General features: G+C 52.2%; 1 long non-coding RNA gene across 1 annotated transcript in view; it reads right to left on the bottom strand.

The window, feature by feature from the left end:
* LOC119972924 overlaps positions 1-4,168 on the bottom strand; it is a 152,437-nt gene extending 148,269 nt beyond the window's left edge. Inside the window, exon 1 of the long non-coding RNA XR_005462174.1 lies at positions 4,017-4,168. This is a non-coding gene — a long non-coding RNA (uncharacterized LOC119972924). The remainder of the gene's footprint in view (positions 1-4,016) is intronic.
* Positions 4,169-21,508: the final 17,340 nt, after the last annotated feature.

Consider the following 21,508-nt stretch of genomic DNA (forward strand, 5'->3'; position numbering starts at 1 on the left):
CCTCCTGACGTCAGCGCGCTGTCCCAGTACCATCTCCTCCTGACGTCAGCGCGCTGTCCCAGTACCATCTCCTCCTGACCTCCGCGCACTGTCCCAGTACCATCTCCTCCTGACGTCAGCGCGCTGTCCCAGTACCGTCTCCTCCTGATGTCAGCGCGCTGTCCCAGTACCGTCTCCTCCTGATGTCAGCGCGCTGTCCCAGTACCGTCCCCTCCTGATGTGAGCGTGCTGTCCCAGTACCATCTCCACCTGACCTCCGCGCACTGTCCCAGTACCATCTCCTCCTGATCTCCACGCACTGTCCCAGTACCGTCTCCTCCTGACGTCAGCCGCTGTCCCAGTGCCGTCTCCTCCTGACGTCAGCGCGCTGTCCCAGTACCGTCTCCTCCTGACGTCAGCGCACTGTCCCAGTACCGTCCCCTCCTGACGTCAGCACGCTGTCCCAGTACCGTCTCCTCCTGACGTCAGCGCGCTGTCCCAGTACCGTCCCCTCCTGACGTCAGCGCGCTGTCCCAGTACCATCTCCTCCTGACCTCCGCGCACTGTCCCAGTACCGTCCCCTCCTGATGTGAGCGTGCTGTCCCAGTACCATCTCCTCCTGACGTCAGCGCGCTGTCCCAGTACCATCTCCTCCTGATCTCCACGCACTGTCCCAGTACCGTCTCCTCCTGACGTCAGCCGCTGTCCCAGTGCCGTCTCCTCCTGACGTCAGCGCGCTGTCCCAGTACCATCTCCTCCTGACGTCAGCGCCCTGTCCCAGTACCGTCTCCTCCTGACGTCAGCGCGCTGTCCCAGTACCGTCCCCTCCTGACGTCAGCGCGCTGTCCCAGTACCATCTCCTCCTGACGTCAGCGCGCTGTCCCAGTACCATCTCCTCCTGACCTCCGCGCACTGTCCCAGTACCATCTCCTCCTGACGTCAGCGCGCTGTCCCAGTACCATCTCCTCCTGACCTCCGCGCACTGTCCCAGTACCTTCTTCTCCTGATGTCAGCGTGCTGTCCCAGTACCATCTCCTCCTGATGTCAGCGTGCTGTCCCAGTACCGTCTCCTCCTGACCTCCGCGCACTGTCCCAGTACCTTCTTCTCCTGATGTCAGCGTGCTGTCCCAGTACCGTCTCCTCCTGACCTCCGCGCACTGTCCCAGTACCGTCTCCTCCTGGTGTCAGCGTGCTGTCCCAGTACCGTCTCCTCCTGGTGTCAGCGTGCTGTCCCAGTACCGTCTCCTCCTGGTGTCAGCGTGCTGCCCAGGACCAAATTAATTTTTTTAAACGGCAGAGTGTGCCCACCAGAAGCAGCGGCAGAGAGCATGTCACACACCCAACACGTACACGGACGTCACACAATCCGTGCTTTGGGAAGTACTGACAAATGAAAGTTTAAAAGACTAAGCATGGCGAGTTCAAGGACAAACCTCTTGATGTTTTCAATGGATGCAGCGAGAACTAAAATCATCAGCTGACATCCTTAGCAGAAATATAACGTTGAATGACAAAGCAAGTGAGATTGTGAGCAGGCTCAAAGGGCTGAATTGCCTTCTTCTGCTCCTAATTCCTATGTGAGGACCAAGTAGGCTCGCCTGTCACATTAGAGATAAGCAAAAATGGTGTGTTGCGAAGTTCGGGTGGCGTGGGTTTCGAAGGTCAGCCTGCGTGGGTTCCGCAGGTCAGCTGGTTGGTAAAAGTGGATTCCCGGGAAAAAGTTTGAATAACACTGGGCTGTACCTATCAGGAAAATCTGAACAGGTTGGGGTTCTTTAGAAAATTAATATGTGATCGGATAGAGGTTTTTAATGTCATGAAATGTTTTGTTAGGGTTATACATGAGTAGATGTTTTTGCTTTTAAGTTTGACCAAAACCAAATACCATAAATAGAAGAGAGTTGCTAACTCAAAATGAAAATCGCTTATTGTCACAAGGAGTCTTCAATGAAGTTACTGAGAAAAGCCTCTAGTCGCCACATTCCGGCACCTGTCCGGGGAGGCCGGTAAATACAATACAGAATTCAGCAAGAACTCCTTTACCCAGGGCATGTGGTACTCATTGCCTCAAGCAGCAGTTGTGGTGAATGGCACACATATGGAGAGAACTAAATAAAACACGAGGAAGAAAGGAATGAAATGTTATATTGATGAAGAGGGGTGAGGTGGACAAGCACACCAGCATGCATCAGTTGGATCAAACGGCTGTTCTCTGTGCCGTGTATTCTGTATAATTCTTTGTAAATTTTCAACGCTATTGTTAAATCTCCGCTCAACCATCTCTACTGCAAAATCAATCCCAGCTTCTCTACTCTCTCCACATAACTGAAGTACCTCATCCATTCTAACAAATCTCCTTTGCACCCTCTGTGACTATGTAATATTTCCTAAAGAATTGGAAACAATACACGAGTTGAAATCAGAGCGGCAATTCAAAGGACTTTTGTGAATCCCGCCACAACGCCGGCTGCCAGATACTCCGGTGCCAGTTTCTGGGCGGTGGCGGGAATCACAGCGCATTGGGCCAAGTGGCCGCCCGTTTTCGGTAGGTTTCCGCCAGCGTAAATTACACCGGGTCCGTATCGGCAGGACCTGGCTCTGCAGGCGGCCTGCGGAGACCTCGGGGGGGGGGGGGGGGGGGGGGCGCCCGGGGATCTGGCCCCGCGGGGGGGGGGGGGGGGGGGGGGTGCCCCCACAGTGGCCTGGCCCGCGATCGGGGCCCACCAATCCGCGGGCGGGCCTGTGCCGTGGGGGCACTCTTTCCCTCTGCACCGGTCGGTGTAACAGTCTGCGATGGCCGACGTGGAAAGGAACCCCCCTGCGCATGCGCTGGGATGACGCCAGCGCACGCTGGCACCCCCGCGCATGCGCCAACTCGTGCCGGCCAGAGGAGGCCCTTCGGTGCCGGTTGGCTCGGCGCCAATCCCGCCGGCGCCGGCCTAGCCCCTGAAGGTGCTGAGGATACCGCACCTTCCTGGCGGCCCGACGCCGAAGTGGCAGCCATGCCGGCCTGCCGTGCGTCCACACATAAGCCCGCTGGCCAGCCACAGATCCGCGAATGCACACACCAGCCGTCTTCACGCCGGCGCCCGTGCTACATGACGGCGCCCTACAGGGGCCCGGCGCGGAGGAACATAGCCCCCCCCCCCACCCCCAGGAATGAGCGGGGCCGCCAATCGGTAGCCACCGATCGTGGGCCTGGCCACCGTGGAGCCCCCCCCCCCGGAGTCGGATGCCCCCCCCTCCAGGACGGCCCCCGCAGTTAGAACGGTGAGGTCCCGCTGGGTGGGAACACATGTGAACCACGGCGGCGGGACCCGGCGGAACTCAGCCCGCTCAGCACGGAGAATCGCCACGGGGGCCACTTTCAACGACCCCCAACCGGCGCTGCCTCGATCGCGCGCGTGCAACTGCCGCCGATTATCCGGTCGCCGGAGAATCGTATGCCGGAATGGGAGCCTAATTTGGGTAATTCTCCGCCCCCGAGCCGAGCATGATTTCTGCGTGGAGGGTCGGAGAATCCCGCCCAGGGACCCTCTCTACTTTTTATTGTCTTTCTTGCAACTTTGAAGATTTGGGTATAAGAATCCCCGGATCTCTGTATTCCTGCAATCTCTTTACAACTGTTAGAAATTAGTTTAGATTGTATCTCCTTCCTTTTCATATGTCAAAATGCATTACTTTACACTTCTACACATTAAATTTCATATGCCATGTGTCTGCCTATTCCACTAATCTATCCATGCCCCCTGCAGTCTGTTGCTATCCTCCTCATTGTTTACTGAGATTTATGTCTGCAAACTTCTGTAATTACGCCTTTATTCCCAAGTCTCGGTCATTAATACATATCAAAAAGAGCAGTGAACACGATACCTACCACTGGAGAACATGTCTTTATACCTCCCTCCACTCTGAAAAGCAATCCTTCATCACTACTCTCTGCTTTCTGTCTCACAGCCAATTGCATATCCATGCAGTCACTGCCGCTTTAATCCCTTGGGCTTCAATTTGTTATTTTGCAGAACAATCTCACTCACCGTACAGCAGGACACTGTGACCAGAGGAGGCCAGCTTCACCTGCCAGGTGTATCCCCATGGATTTGCTGGCCATCATGGGCAGGTGCAGAGAGTCATGGCCGTGGTGAGTGTCAATGCTCGAAGAAATGTTGCGAGGGACTTCTTCACCCTCTTAAATATTTCTGCATGACAAACTGTAGCTGCTTTCAGTTGCCCCTCAGTTCACCTTAGCTCAGCCTTCACACTAAATATTAATCATTCTCCCTTTTACTACAGTACTTAAAACATGTCCCTGTGTCGCCTTAGAAAGAAGAACCCAGCCTGCCTGAAAGAGCAACCACTCAATCTGAAACAAGCAAGCACTTATTTTGCAGGGCAGTCTGAGGGAGGGGTCTTCACGTGATGCATTATTCAGCACATGTGATCATTCAGCACATGTGCAAATACTAGCACATGTGCATGGTTCACCACAGAGACCAAGGGAAACGTTTAATGGAAACGTTTCTAAGTGTGGTAGTGAGCGGGAACTGCTGTGAGCTTCCCAATGCTTGGCCGGATGAGGCCACCAGCGGTATCAAGCGGGGCAGCACGGTAGCATAGTGGTTAGCACAAGTGCTTCACAGCTCCAGGGTCCCAGGTTCGGTTCCCGGCTGGGTCACTGTCTGTGCGGAGTCTGCACGTCCTCCCCGTGTGTGCGTGGGTTTCCTCCGGGTGCTCCGGTTTCCTCCCACAGTCCAAAGATGTGCAGGTTAGGTGGATTGGCCATGATAAATTGCCCCTTAGTGTCCAAAATTGCCTTTAGTGTTGGGTGGGGTTACTGGGTTATGGGGATAGGGTGGAGGTGTGGGCTGGGTAGGGTGCTCTTTCCAAGGGCCGGTGCAGACTCGATGGGCCGAATGGCCTCCTTCTGTACTGTAAATTCTATGATCTATGATATGTTAATTGGACCACTTAACAAGGCTCCATGGGCTTCACGCTGCCGGCTCATTCGTCTTCCATGCTCCCTGCTAACAAGAGAGAGCAGTACTTAAACTGATCCCGTGGCAAAAACCCCACGCAGCTTGCAGCCATTCCATTGAGGAGGCCAACCCACAATTCAGGGATGCGGACCTGGCCAGATTGTTGGACACAGTCGAGTTCAGACGGAATGTCCTGTTCTCCCAGGGGGCTTGGAGGGTCAGTCAAAGGGCAGCCTACGCCACCTGGAAGTAAGTGGCCGTGGCCACAGCTTGGGGAGCATCACCAGGAGGACCGGCAAGAAGAAGATCAATGTCCTCCACCGGGCCACATGGGTGGGTTGGCACCGGCTCCCTAGGCATGGCCCCTCACACCCCCCCCCCCCCGCCCCACCCCAGGCACGGCACCCTCCCTGCGAGAATGCATCTGGCACCACCCCCACCCAGCACTGTACCGTTCCCTGACCCACCCATGTCCGGCAGACAGGAACTGGCCCAGACGGGCGGCGGGATGCTAGAGAGTCCTCACCCCTTGAAAAGATCGGGACCAGGAGGTCTCAGGTTGGTCATGGACACAGATGTGAGCACTTAACTACGATTGCCAATTCCCTATTAGCTAGGCGGACTGGCAGTGGTTGGAGCTGTCCCCATAACGTCACCCCACCCCTCCAGCTCCAGGGCAGCAGCCCCAAAGCTCCCGGGCTCATTGCCGGGGAGTGAAGATGGCTACTCACCTCCTCAGGTCCCCGCTGCAGCCGTTCCGCCATTTTTGAAAAGGTGTAGTAATCAGCGCCCGCGTGACCACCTCCTGGGAAGGCGGTTAGATCACGGGAGGCCGTTAGAGAGGGAGTCTCTCCAGTTAATTGTCTGGAAATTGGCCTTAAGTGGTGATTATTGGGTTCTCGCCACGCGGGATCTTGATTATGCCAAAGGGAGCGGACCGATTAGATCGCAAACCGATCTACGCTCAGCGTGGTTCTCAATTTTGTTCTCTCCCACGATCTAATGGCTGCGTCGTTCTCTCACTCAAGCACAACATGGCCATTAAATCATGCTCCAACTCCCTAAAGGCACTGTCATGATGATGGGGCAAAACCTATGGAATTATGGCCGAAAATAGTCAGCTTAAAAAATGACCTGCGTTTTATATTTTAAAATGGGCTGAGAACGTGCTGTCAGCCACTGACAAAAATTGCTGCAGGGTGTTTCTCTAAAGGACAATGGAACCCCTCACTGTTTCCAGACAAAGCACTTCGAAAAGCATTCAGAGACAGATTACCATCACCACTGACGACAAATGGTCATCCCATCTTAAATAATGCTGTGTGTACTGCCTGGACGGACTAGTCAATTCTGTTTCCTACTTGGAATGTACAAGGAATGGGTTAAAAGCTAGCTGAGAGAGCTACCCAGTATCTGTGAGTGCTCTTGAGGATAAGCAGCTGTAAGTTTTTCACGTTGAAGGTGTGCGACACACTAACAGAAGCAACTGGCAGAACCCCTGCAAAATAGCCATTTTTTGGTAGGTATATCCCGAATCTCTCTCTCTGACTGTGAAAGTCAGTCCAGCCAACAGCAGGATCATAGGTGTTAAGAGAACTTATATTTCTGTACCAAACTACAGAACACTGGAATCAAAAATTAACTATTTGCCAGCAGAAGTCAACTCAACTGGAATCAAATTGTAATGGCGGCTTGCTTCAGCATCTACTCCTTACGAGTCAAGGACTGTTCCACATACCCTTTTCTTTATATTATTTATTATTCTCACTTCTAATCCGAATGAGTGTAGATGCATGTGTTTTACCATTTTTCTCCTGACCTTTTTAGTAGTTAATGAACTTATTCTGTGTTAACTCAAGAAAGCCTGGTTAAATTGGCTACTTTATAAACATAACTATTGGGTGTGGAAAAGGTACCCACAGGGAAGGGAAACATGTTAGATTAAACCTTGTTGTTACCAGAAGAGGGGGTTGAATAAAGACGGAGCCAGTTCATCTTCCCTCACAAGAGTTTGTAACGATTTGGGCTTATCCCAGCAGGACGGTGACAAATTGAGGAGTCTCGTCCGGATCAACAAAACTTGGGGACCTCACTGGGGGGGGGGGGGGGGGGGGGGGGGGGGGGGTGATAATGACAGCACTTGCCAAAGTGCTGATTGCAAAGGCAGAGGCTACTGAATGAGGCTGATGGGCATCGACCAGGAAATGCTGACTGTATTGTACAAGTTGCCAGTGAGCTTGAAGGCAGTGACTCAGATCATAGGGAAATCCAGCTTTAATTCATATTGGGGCATGAAAATTATTTCTGATTATTAGATACGCGGGTTTATCACTAGTGGTATGGCCGGACAATCTCTTAAAAAGATCCTCAAGCATGCCAAGGGCATAAATGTTAAAATTAGTATTTTTAATATTTATAGGAGTTGTCTCAGATACCCGGGAAAGATGGTGGGAGGCTCACTTCTTCCACAGATTGAGCACCCATAGGCCATCTGACATATTGGGTTCAAAGGTGCCCATTTTATGCCCGTGAGCTACCTGGAGCACACTTAAAGTACTGCACCATAAGTTTTCAAAAATATTCCATTTTTGCAGCAACACAGGTCACAAAGCAGAAGTTTAAATGTTGCTTACACAACGTGGCATTCTCTGTTTATTGCCTCCAGTCTCTGACTTTGAGATTAGTAGGAGACAGGGGTCAAAGAGCAATGGCTAGCACTGCATGTGTACACTGTTAAGGTGCTCCCCTAATATGGAGCGAGTAGCTTCTAAGCAAATCACATTAAGAATATTGAGCTGCTTTATCTCTGTCCCACTCGTTCAATTATTAACAGGTGAATATGTACATAATGTGAGCCGTACTTTCAGCCAATGTACTGCAGCTGAAAAGGCATTGCACTTAGTGAATCTGTTCAGTAGCATATGTACACAAGATTTATAATGAACAAGCCTCAAGTAAAACTGAAGATGAGAACCAACTTCACTGACAACAGAGCTGTGCCAATAAGAAACAAATTCCCAGCAGAGGCAGCAGAGTCTGAGACAATTGGCCCTTTCAACAAGGAATTGGACGAAGATCCGGCAGAAAATAACATTAGTGATTTTAGGGATTAGTGTAAATGGGGATTGGTAGAACCATCCATGGGACATTGTGGAGCAGGAAGGGTTGTTGACTGTAAGCTAGGGTTGAGCAGAGCAGCCATAAGGATGGATCAATATTTTGCCGACTGATATGGTTAAAAATAAAACAAAATTCAAAAACATCTAAAATTCAACCATATCACAAGTGGACAATCAACACTCTCTTCTTGCACAGTATAAATTGTTGTTTTCCCCTTACACTGGTAGTCGTGTGAAATTCCTGATGAGTGCAAGACAGAAGCTTCAACATGCCTCTTTTTTTCAGCAATACTCAATTTTGTGCTCCCAAAAGATGATAAAGAAATGTTCTTTTCCAACACAGCCACAGGTCTTTATGCCAATCAGCCCTCATTGGTGTTTATCTTCCACAACAGTCCTGAATCCATTGAATAATAATAATCGCTTATTGTCACAAGTAGGCTTCAATGAAGTTACTGTGAAAAGCCCCTAGTCGCCACATTCCGGCGCCTGTTCAGGGAGGCTGGTACGAGATCATAACCAGGTCTTCCACCACTGCTGAAAATAAAAACGTCTGGAATTAATATGGCATCTGTCTGCAAACAAAAAAAATCTCATAAAGACATTCTTTTACATCAGGAATAAAATAAGATGGGCTCAAATCTGTTGTGAGTTTAGCCCTCCCACCTTGCAGGATTTCAGCATAAATCCTGGACTGATGCTTCAGTATAGCACAGAAGGGAATGCTGTGGGTTTGGAGGTAACTAGTCCTGTCTGCGTGACCAGATGGATATAAATTATATTACCACTCTTCACTAAAAAACAAGGACTTTCACTAAAAAAAATTCATATTGGGGCATGAAGAGCATGGAAACCAACAGGGACTTCACTAAAAAACAAGGACTACATCACCCATATGATATTTATCCCTCAGCCAGCACCATTAAAACAGGTCACCTGCTCATACAAAAGTAAACTACCAGACGCTGGAAATCTGAGATATAAGCAGAACATGCTGGACATACTCAGCAGGTCTGGCTGCATCTGTGGAGAGAGAATATTTCAGGTTGATGACCTTTCATTCAATCAGAGTTCTGGTGAAAGGGAATCAAACCAAAAACTTGGAGTGAATTTTCCTACCTGAGGTTTGGTATCTGGATGGCGGGACCCATTTTCGTTCAGGTTATGAACCCAATTGCTGTGGTAGTGAGACTGATGGCGAAATCTTCCAGGAGGCAACCAATGCAGAGGGCACCTCTGGGATTGCCGTCCAATTAGAGATGATGGGTAGGTGAAGGAGGCAGACGGGTGATTCAGTGTGAATGAGTGCAGGGGCGGCCGACGGCCTCCACCGTGTCTCCTGTGAGTGTGCTGCTGAGGTAAATTATACGCACGAGTGGGGTGAAACGGAGGCACAAAACAGGTGGAGTAAAATGACAGCCGTTTCTTCACCAACAGCGCTACCCCTGATATCGGACCTCAGGAGATTATCGTGTAATTGCAAACCTCTGCCTGCGGATGACCACAGGCATGTGGATTTGCACCTCTAGCGTGCAGATTGCATCTTAACCCCATCGCACTCCCAACCCACACTACCAACCTCCCAGCCCCCAACCTCCCTTATATAAACGTGTGCTCTGCAGACACAGGGGAGTGATTACGTGGTGGGGGGGGGGGGAGGTTCTGTATGTGTTGGTAAATTAACTACCTGCCCGTTGTCTGTTGTTTCATTACCAATTGGCTTTTCACAGCCACTAAGCTCATTGCCATCACAGTAGGAGGCAGAAACATGTTGGCATTTCTGTCTGGCATCTTCTTTTCTCAATTTCTTTCGCCTCCTGTCTCCAGATCTGCCTCCAAGGGCTTGGTAAAATTCCATCCGACCATTACCTTGGTTTCTCGTTCTCCACAAATGCTGCCTGAGCTGCTGAGTATTTCCAGCATATTCTGTTTTTATTTCATCTTCTCATTCATTCATTTACTACTTCCGGGTCTCCTTGCTGTCTAATAGCCCGTCTGTCATAGTTGTCTGCACAGCAATAGGGGTTGAAGATGTGATTTTCCCACCCTGTTGCGTCCGGCACCAATTCCCTTGCATTGGGTGAATAGTGAAAGAGAGCAAATACAGAATTTGCGCCAGGCGCCAAACAGTTTGTCGTTCACCCGCCACACTCCCATTGGCGTGATCAGGATCTCACCTAGAAATGGCGGGAAGCTGACTTGCATTCATTTCAATCTCATTCGCAAGATTGAAGTTGAATGCAGCGACCTTCTGGTCACCCACCCACACCCACAGCAAGAAATCACATGGGTGACATTTAGTACTCCTCTACAAAAGCGGGGACCTGCTGCAATGGCTACCAAGGGGTAGTGAGGAGATTTCTTACCAAACTCTCCCAGGACAGAGCCCTGCTGCAGCTTCTCTCACAAAAGTTCATTTCACATCATTCGACTATGAGCAGCCTCCGGCTTCACAGCTGAAGCCTAGTTCAAAGGAGGGGTTAGCCTTGTTAACTGTGATAACACTAGATGGCCCCTGAACTCTTAAGTACCTCCTTGAAAGAACAGGTGGCCTGTCTGAGAGGATGATTTGTGGACTGGATATCGACAACTTTTGATGCCTGAACAGTGTGCCTGTGCTCAAGGGGTGTCAGCACCATAGAGGCAGCTGCCAACAATCAAACATTAAAGAGCAGAGGTTTATCACTGGGGATCCTCTCTCGGCCAAAGGGTAACTATCTGATGAGCGGATGACAGCTGAGCACGGCCTCCCTAATGTTACTGGCAGAGCTCTGAAGTCTAGGGGCTCTTGATCTGGCCAGGAGTCAGTGCGCAGGGTGAAGTTTGCCAGCACAACTGTCTCACTCGATGACACTCTGCCAGAAGGTGGGACTGTCATGGTAAGGTTGAAGGGTGGCTTGGGGGATTTGAGGGTCCTGGGATGGAAGCATTAACTGATTGTCAATCTCTCTTCTTCTCCAAATCCTTCCAGAGACAAAAGTGAATGTTGGACCAACGTGCGAGGGTGTACAGGAGTCAATGGTCATTCATTGAGCTAACTGACAATATATCCGCAGCAGACTGTGTTCCAACAGGGAGGCAGTGCGGCACCTGTGTCATGTCCAGCGGACATAATAATAATCTTTTTTGTCACAAATAGGCTTACAATAACACTGCAATGAAGTTACTTGAAAAGCCCCTAGTCGCCACATTCCGGCATCTGTTCTGGTACACAGAGGGAAAATTCAGAATGTCCAAATTACCTAATAGCACGTCTTTCGGGACTTGTGGGAGGAAACTGGAGCACCCAGAGGAAACCCAGGCAGACACGAGGAGAACATGCAGACTCTGCACAGACAGTGACCCAAGCCAGGAATCAAACCTGGGACACTGGCACTGTGAATGCATAGTGCTAGCCACTATGCTACCTTGCTGAACATAGCACCCCATGGAGGAGGAGGATACCCACTCCCTGTGGCCCTACGTTTCAACACCACTGGGTCACGCCAGGGTTCGAGTGGGGCCCTACATGGTATCTGGCAATCGTCAGCCCACCGGTGCATCCGGTGCCCTAACTATCTGGTCATCGGACTACATCACCTTCAACCTGGACTAGGCCCACCAAGTGCCCAAGCTGCAGGATTTGCCACCATCACCAGGATGCTCGGGGTCTAGGGGGTCATCAATGGCACGCATATCGTCCTGCGAGCAGCCGGGTGTCAGGTACCACTCCCTAAATGTTCAAATCATGTGTGACCACTGCCTCACGGTCATGCACATGTGTGCACGCTATGCTGGGAGCGTGCATGACAGCTACATCCTGGAGCACTCCGAGATCCCCGGGGTCTTCGAGGAGCACCCCAGGATGACGAGTTGTCTCATGGGGGAACAAAGGATTCACTCTGAGGTCAAAGCTGATGATGCCAGTGCAGAGGCCTGAGACCAAGGTGGAGACTCGATACACCCATGCTATCATTGAGCAGTGCATCGGGCTGCTCACAATGCTGTTCTGCTGCCTGGACCACTCTGGAGGGGCTCTACAGTACACCCCCCAGAGGGCCTCCCATTTTATGGTGGTCTGCTGTTCCTTCCACACGCAGGCACAGCAAGGGGCAACATGCTGGATGAGGTGGAGGAGGTGGAGGAGAAACATGAGGCCTCATCTGAGGAAGAGGAGGACCATGAGGAGCTGGAGGACGAGCCCAAGAAGGATCCAGAGGTTGGAGGGCAGGCAGTAACATGGGTCCAGCATGCTAGGAGGACCGGGAGGCCCTCATCATCTCCAAATTCACATGAGACAAGACTTTTGTTTGTCAGCTCTATCCCACTCCCATCATCAGACACCCCTTCCCTGACCACCTGTCACTGCGTTCCCCACCCACCCTGCTCCTCCCTTCCCCAACCACTCTGTTCTCCCCTTTCCCCTCCAAGGGTCTTTGTAACATTGCTCCAGGGTGATGGGCCTGTGTTGGCACTGTCAACAGGTCACTATTTAAGCAGGAGTGATGACAACTTGCTGTGAGGAAAGCTGTGCTGCTCCTCAGGTTCTGATTAAGTCTGACTTCTGCTGACAGGGCACTCACATGCATCCTCTGAACAGGGCCTGCATTGGGGACTGAACCACCGTGGGGGGCATTAGGTGGGGGAGCAGGGGGAATAGGGGCTGAGGGTGCAGGCAGGCCTGTTGTGAAGATTAAAATGACAGAGCCTTCACATGTTTCAGTGTGGAATGCTTTAATGATGGATATTTTAAAGTGACAAATTTCCATTCCTGCTTCCTACGAATAGTGACGTCCCAATGCCCACTCAGTTCTCCTCAATCTTCTTAATCCTCTATGGTCTACTGATACGTCTAGGTGTGTCCTCAGGATGGATATCAGAGATGGAGGCAGCCTGCTGCTTTCTGTGCCCTGTGGCCTTTAGATGCCCAGGCGGGTGTCCTCCGGAGTGCCTGGAGCCGGGTGGCCCCTGTCAACTGTAGCCACCTGGGGAGGCCACGTCCCGATTCCAAAATGGATGCCCGCAAAGAATGCAGGGAAAATTGGCCAGCCACAGGAAAAACAAGCAGGTGCAAGGTTTCCTGTGTATTATGATTTGCAGAACCCAGACAGAACCAAAACCAATAGCCATCTACATACTAATGAGCGATCCCCAGAAACAATCAGAAACATTGAATCAATCGGGACCAAACCAGACTCCCCAGCGCCAGCGGGAGCCAGGACAAAGGCAGGCCAACGGACACATAGGGCCCGCTCAACGATCAGGGAACGACTCCAGTATTGGAGAAATCGATAAAAACGATTGGGACATGGTCCAATTAATTGGGACCAGGTCCGGGATCCGCCCAAAAGGGTGTGAAACCCCTGGGGACTATAAAGTAGAGTCCCCAAGTTCAGTTCGCTCTCTTGGCAGCTCTCAAAGAACTCTTGACCGTGACTCTCAGCAAGGAGAGACCTGCCTAGCAGCTGCACCAACCAAGTAAGTCTCCAGTCAACGCACGCTACGAGATAGACGCTCCTAGCTACTAGTCCATACCAGCTTGAAACCTGCAGAGTCAGAACCGAACAAAGGCCATTGTTCCTCTGACTTGGTGGGCCATTTGAAAGCTAAGTATAGGCCTTTAGTAGCAGTGATAGTTTAGTAAGTAGAGTTTTATGCATGAGTAGTGATTGACTGTTTGTATAATAAATGTGTTTTGAATTGAAACTTACTAACTGGCGTATTGAGTTATTGATCAGCACTTGGCTTTGAACCTCGTGGTGGTATCAGAAAGATACCTGGCGACTCTAGAACAAAGGTTATTAAAACAGAGCAATTAAGTAAAAGCATAACGAGCAACACAACTTACCGGTGTCAGAGGCGTTGCCATGCCACCCTCCTGAGATGCACTGGTGTCAGGAGGGTGGGATTTAGAAGGACTGGGGATCATCAGAGTCTCCTTGGTGGAAGGCCGCAGGATGGGCTGAAGCACTTCCTCCTCTGAGGGTGCCTGTGGGGCACAGGATTACTCCATGGGGTGAAGGGGCAGCTGGAGTGAGCTCCAGAAGCCGATGAGTCATCTGGAGCTGCCAGTCCTGGGGACCCCATATTGTCCACATCATGGTGTCGGAGCCCTGACGGATGGTCCTCTGTGATTGGACCAATCTCTGGAGTTCCTCGGCAATTTCCACCTGTGTCTGGACATGTCCCACCATGACTGAGAAATGATATCGAGATCCTCAGCACTGGTCATCAGAAACTCAGCCATGCCTTGGACACCACCACTGATGGCTCGGACGTCATGCTCCAGGCTTTCCACTGCGGTCACCACCATAGCAGTGTTGGCCTCAGTGCCATGCATTCTTGGCACCATCTCCTGTGCCTGAAGCTTATAGATCTCCTCCAATCAGCCTTACAGTCACTGGAATGTCACTCACACTCCCTCCTGAATCTCACAGCTGTAGTCTATCATCAGCATCAACTCTGGGAGAGCCTTGTCCAAGGCTCACATCTGGCTGGGACCCAACTGAATCCTGTGATTCAGAAGACCTGCTACTACTGTCTCCCTTGGATGTTCTTGTCTCCACTTGATGTGCTTCAGCAGCTGTGATAGATAGTGACCCAGAAGCCTGTCTGCTAATTTTGAAGTTGCGAGTGATAGCTGTGATGAATTGTAGGTGTTCTCCTTGGAGCTCTCCTCTGCTCTTGGGCAGTGACTCCAGATGGCCCGGCCTCATCAGATGGTAATCCTGGTAAACAATAGACATGGTTTCAATGAAAGGGAAAGATAATTGTGTGGGACACCAACAACTCACTTGTGACAGGTCATCTGGGTGAAGGGGCAGTGGGCCCTCACCTCTGCGGCGCAAACCAACATCGCTGTCAATCATTGCTCTCTCTTCGGGCAACCCCCTCGATCCCTAGGGCTCTTTCCTCTGAAGGGATGAGGACTCCGATCTTTGGGATTCCACCCCCCGCCATCTTCGCCCTTTCCATTCATTATGGGATATCTTCTCCTGCGGGTACAAAGAGAGGACATTGTGAGCTGCACACTTGATGGGTCAGGAGGTTTATAGCAGGTGGCATATGTGGGAACCACGTCTAGACATTAAGGGGTTGTAATGGTGAGAGTCGAGGGTTCTGTGGAACAACCTTGGAGGTCGGATTTGGGAGGGTGTGAGGAGTCATCAAGTGGATTTGGTGGGGGGGGGGGGGTAATCGGGAATTGGAGGGTGGCAGGTGGGACTGATACCAGGAGGAGAGAGGTGGTAACTTACGCTTGCAGCTCAGAGAAGGTCACTCATCTTCTTCCTCCACTGGACGGTGGTCCTCCTCATCATGCTGCCCGCCTGCTGGCACTGCCTCCCAGGTGGCATTGCTGACCCTGCTGCTGCTCCTCCTACCCCCTCGAGGGTACAGAGTGCCCTGACTCTAATCCATGGCGTCGAGAAGCCTGGCCAGGTGGGAGGAGCTGTTCTCTGCGCTGCCATCTCCTGGCTTCACTGGGAGTGAGTGCTGAGGGACCATTTAAATGCACCTCTACCTCCTTAGCTGTGAGCAGCTCAGGCACGAGTCAGGCGAAACAGATTCAGGCACAAGAGGTTTCACGTGGGGGTTTGTTTTTTGCACTAAATGTGGGTGAATACAGAGCTCAATCTCACTGTTACAACCGCTGCTAAACACCCCGCGAATCTCACCCAAAATGACACTCAGTCATTTTTTGGCTGAATCGCACTCTGTAACTTAACCATTGTAAATGCTTTGGGGTATTCTGAGGGCAACCAAAGGCCCTATACAAATGCAAGCACTTTTCGTCTTAATAATTGAAGAGGTAGACTTTGAACAGCAAGTAAAGAAACAAAAGATGCTGAGATTTTTTGATGGCTAAAAGCAACATAGTGATTCGGAATATTGTTCCGGAGGGCATGATATTGTGGAAGGATTGAAGGGAAGGGGCCATGGGGGAGTGATAGCAATAACCTGGGACAAGATTTTGCTGGATTGAGCTGAAATTTTAGATAGGACCTTCTCCCCCGAAGGTGTGGGAAGGCCCATCTCAAGTCAATTAATGCTCCTCTGTGCACTTTTTAATGGTCATGTTTATTAATTACGATTTATAGTTATGGACAAGGCCCAACAGGATGCCAGGGCAGCAGGATTCTCTGCCAACGCCGGGATGCCCCAGGTCCAGGGAGCAGTGAATGGCATGCATATCGCCGTCAGGGAGTGCCCTACAACAACAGGGTGGGCTTCCATTCCAGGAAAGGTCAGCTCGTGTGCGACCACCACATGGTGATCATGCACATGTGTGCACATTTCCCAGGGTGTGCATGACAACTACATTCAGGGGCAGTCGGAAGTCCCCGGCCTCTTCGAGGACAACCCGAGGATGGCCGGTTGGCTCTTTGGGGATAAGGGGTACCCGCTGAGGACCTGGCTAATGATGCCAGCACGGATGCCAGTGACCGATGTGGAGCCCCAATACAACAAGGCCTATGCGGCCACCCTGGAAGATCGGCTGCTTCGTGGTGGTCTGCTGTGCCCTCCACAACTCGGCACAGTAGCGGAGCGACGTGCTGGAGGTGAAGGGGGAGGAACATTTGGCCATCTCCGATGAGGAGGAGGGCGAGGAGGCGCCGGACCAGGAAAGGCTGGAGAATGAGCCTGGGCTGGACCCGCAGGACCAGCCTGAGGATGGTGGACAGGTGGCAGTGGCGAGGGCAAGGGAGGCCTTCACCCTCACGCACTTCACATCGGACGTGACCTCATCCGTCATCCCCATCCCCACTTTCCCACCCGTCGGCCCTCCCCCTCAGCCTCCCCCTCCCTCTTACCCCTTCCACCCTCTCCCTTCCTAGGGTCACAGTCAAGGTCAGGGGGTTGATGATAACCCGCTGAACGCCCGTGTTCCTCAATCTATACCACAGTGTGACCCCTGCCTCTCTGCTGAGTGCTCACTCACACCCATTGCCTGCACATGATGTGCCTGAAGGAAAGAGGCTTCCACGACCTCCATGCCCAGGGAGTTGGGGCAGGGATTTGGTGCTCGACCCACATTGAAGAGGAAAGTGCCAGAGACATCGGGGCGGGATTCTCCGACCCCTCGCCGGGTCGGAGAATCGCTGGGGGGGGGGACGGCGTGAATCCCGCTCCCAGCGAATTCTCCAGTACCGGAGATTCGACGGGTGCGGGAATCGCGCGGTCGGTGGCCGCTCATAGCGGCCCCCCCCCGGCGATTCTCCGACCCGCGATGGGCCGAAGTCCCGCTGGTTCTATGCAGGTCCCGCCGGCATAAATTGGACTAGGTCCCTTACCGGCGGGACCTGGCGGCACGGGCAGGCTCCGAGGTCCTGGGGGGACGTGGGCCGATCTGGCCCCGGGGGGGTGCCTCCACGGTGGCCTGGCCCGCCATTGGGGCCCACCGATCCGCGGGCGGGCCTGTGCCGTGAGGGCACTCTGATCCTACATGCTGGCCGTGTGGTCCTCCACGATGGCCGGCGCGAAGGTGAACCCCCCTGCACATACACAGGGATGACGTCAGCAGCCACTGACGCTCCCGTGCATGCGCGGACCTACGCCGGCCGGCGGAGTCCCTTCGGCCCCGGCTGGCACGGCGCCAAAGGCCTTCCACACCGGCCGGCAGGGCGCAAACCACTCTGGCACCGGCCTAGCCCCTGAAGGTGCGGAGGATTCCGCATCTTTGGGGCGGCCCGATGCCGGAGCGGTTCACACCGCTCCGTCCCGCCGGGACCCCCGCCCCGCCGGGTACGGGAGAATCCCGCCCCAGATTTCTCGAGTGCCACGTTTTTTAATGCTACACATCTATGTTCCCAACTGCCCCAATCCACTGATGGTGTCGCCCACCTTCCCCCCTCCCAAACCCCCCTCCGCCACTTCTTCCTCCCCTCATCGCTCCCTACCCCCTTAACACAAATCTGTCTCCCCTCAGTGATCCTCGACCTGCTGAGTCTTCCATGCACTACCACTGCGCCTTGGTGTTTCCCTAGGATGCACATCACAGGTGGAGGCAGCCTGCTGTCTACCGCATCCCGTATTCCCTGGCGGGTGTCCCCTGAGGGCCCTGGGGCTGTGAGGCCCTTGTCCCACGTGCCAGCAGCACATGCCGCACTGTGCCACCCTGTTCGAGATGCTGACTCCAAGAAATGCTGTTGCCAGGGGATTGGGTATTGGGGGAGCGGGTGGCTGCCCGTACCACTCTGGGGTGGCCCCAAGTTGGCACCAGTGCCCCCGCCTCCCAACCGGTCCCACAGGGCCCTGGGATCACCTCTGGATGGAGGGGCAGCTGGTCAGAGCCCCAGTTGTCCTGCATCATCTGGTTCTACCAGCCCTGGTGATTCCCCAATGTCTGCAGAAGAGTGTGAACACCCTCTGTGGTGCTCGTCACTGAGTTGGACGTGTTTTGGAAGGCCCCGACTTTGCTTACTTGTGACTGCGACATGCTCCGCAGCATTTCATCAAGATCCACCTGGGACTGGGACATGACCCTTAGTGACTGGGATATGCTGTCGAAGTGCTCAGCCACGGCCACCACCAACTGAGCCGTGCCTCTACTCATGCTGCCAACGTCATGCACCAGGCTCTCCACTGCGGGCGCCAGCCCAGCAGTGTTGGCCTCAGTGCCATGCACTACTGGCACCATCTCCTGCACCCGTAGCCTCTGGAACTCTGCACGGTAGCACAGTGGTTAGCACAGTCGCTTCATAGCTCCAGGGTCCCAGGTTGGATTCCCGGTTTGGTTCACAGTCTGTGCGGTATCTGCACGTTCTCCGTCTGTCTGCATGGGATTCCTCCGGGTGCTCCGGTTTCCTCCCACAGTCAAACTTGTGCAGGTTGGGGCAGCACAGTGGCGCAGTAGTTAGTGCTGCTGCCTCATGGCGCCGAGGTCCCAGGTTCGATCCTGGCTCTGGGTCACTGTCCCTGTGGACTTTGCACATTCTCCCCGTGTTTGCATGGGTTTCGCCCTACAACCCAAAGATGATGTGGAGATGTCGGCGTTGAACTGGGGTGAGCACAGTAAGTCTTACAACATCAGGTTAAAGTCCAACAGGTTTGTTTCGAATCACTAGCGTTCGGAGCACTGCTCCTTCTTCAGGTGCTCCGAAAGCTAGTGCTCCGAAAGCTAGTGATTCGAAACAAACCTGTTGGACTTTAACCTGGAGTTGCAAGACTTCTTACTGAACTCAAAGATGTGCAGGGTAGGTGAATTGGCCACACTAAATTGCCCATTAGTTGGAAAAAAATAATTGGGTACTCTAAATTTTTAAAAAAAGATGTGCAGATTAGTTGGAGTGGCCATGCTTAATTGCCCTTAGGTTAGGTAGGGTTAATGGGTTATGGAATTATGGGATACGGCTCTTTCCAAGAGCCGGTGCAGACTCGATGGGCCAAATGGCCTCCTGCACTGTAAATTCTATGATTCTAAATCGGCTATGGATCTGCTGGAGGGTCACTGACATTCCCCTCTGAATATCATGGCCACACCCTATCGACTACATTGGTTCCAGGTAAACCTGGCCAAGGGTCTCAGCATCTGACTGGGACCCAGGCGGGTCCTGGTATTCAGCAGACCTCCGACTGCTGGCTCGCATGGGCATTCCTGCCTCCACCTGATTTGCATCGGTAACTGTGTGATGCTCACCAGAATGTGCTGCGGAAGCCTGGCCATTATTGTCGCCCACTGACAGCTGTGCCGCAAATACAGTGGTGTCCTTGTAGCTGTTCTCATGGGAGGCAGGGTGGGGGTGGGGGTGGGGGATCCTGAGGGAGAATGGACATGTGGTCAGTGGGAGGGATGGGTCATTCTGCCTGGTAATAATAACTCAAGTGTGCCAGATAATCTGGGTCGGGACCAGTGGAACCTCACCTCTGTGCCGGACGCCAACATCTATGTCGGTGACAGATTTGCCCCTGGCCACCCTCCTGTGACCTCCAAGGTCAGTTCCTCATAGCGGGTTTGGACTGTGATGTTTTATAGCCCTGATGGCCTCATCGGGCCGAGCGCCGGGAAGCTCACAGCAGTTTTTACCCACTACCACACTTCAGGCACGATTCACCCAAATGGGAACAATTTACCCAAATGGGAACAAAAGTCCCATAGTCAACAGGTTTAGTCACGTGTTTCCCTGACTATTTAACGCGACTCGTGTTATATAGGGGGCCTCAATGGGGAACGCGCAAATGAGGCTGCACATAGCCCTGTTTAGTACACTAAGATGTTCCACTTGCCGGAACTCCCCAGTATAGTGAGAGATCGGGGTGTCGATTTGAAATAGCATCCCGATCTCCAAGGCCCCAAAGCGATCCCTGACCTTACCTCCAGTTCAAATGCACTGTGGGAGGGTCCCTGCTCCTCCCCCAATGCCCACAGAGGGCACCTCCAGCCTGGTTGAGCACCTTGACAGTGCCAATCTGGCACCCTGGCAGTGCCCATGGCAACTGGCAATGTCACCTGGCCATCTTGAGAGTGTGAGGCTGGCACCCAGGTGGCACTGCCAGGGTACTAGGCTGGCACTTACAGGGTGCGCAGGTGGCACCAGCAGTACAAGGGCACTACACTGCCCAAAGGACATGCAGCTGGAGGCCTCCCATCCTCTGGGAGACCCCCACGAGTACCATTTCATCTGGTCCCCATTTGTGGGGACCGTGGTCTCCAAGACAAAGGGGATGAATCCCAAAGCCTCAGGTACCTCAGGAATCTGCACATTAGAATGAGCCTTATTGTCGCACTCTAATATGAAGATTTGCCAAACGGTGATCCGGCCCACAGTGGGCAGGATTGCCATCGTAACGTCTCACAAGATCGTGTTGGATCTCGTGAGGCGTTGCGAGTAGGTAGATCCTGGGAGCGAGGTCTCCCAGCTTTTATCGGCCACACTGCGCCACGGCGAGCTGCTTTTCCGGCGCAGCGTGGCCATTGGATCGTGCCCTTAGAAACTTTTCTATTAAATCGCACTCACTGTTTCTTTTTCCGCAGATGCTGCCTGGCCTGCTGAGTATTTCTAGCAGTTTCTGTTTATATTTCAGATTTCCAGCATCTTCATTACTTTGCTTTCCTGTTATATACCCCATGCTGGGCATTCATAAGTGTGGTTAGTTCCAATTTAAAATGAGAAAATATTTATCAATCAGTACAAAGTGTAATTTTTTTGTCAACAAAACACTTGTGTAGATAGAAATAGCACAGGTGGGTTAGCTGGTGCTAATTTACTGGAACGTTTTGCCATTTTTAAACTTGAAAGTGAAACCAGGAGTCATATGTCAATAGAATACATCACCATTGTTATTGATATTGGGATTGTCATTACATTCATTTTTTTTAAATGTATTTTGTTTTCTTTCTTTTTTTTATAAATTTAGAGTACCCAATTAATTTTTTCTAATTAAGGGCAATTTAGTGTGGCTAATCCACCTACCCTGCACATTTTTGGGTTGTGGGGGTGAAACAAATGCAAACAC

The sequence above is a fragment of the Scyliorhinus canicula genome, chromosome 10, assembly GCF_902713615.1.
Source record: "Scyliorhinus canicula chromosome 10, sScyCan1.1, whole genome shotgun sequence".
In the NCBI taxonomy this organism is placed as follows: Eukaryota; Metazoa; Chordata; class Chondrichthyes; order Carcharhiniformes; family Scyliorhinidae; genus Scyliorhinus; species Scyliorhinus canicula.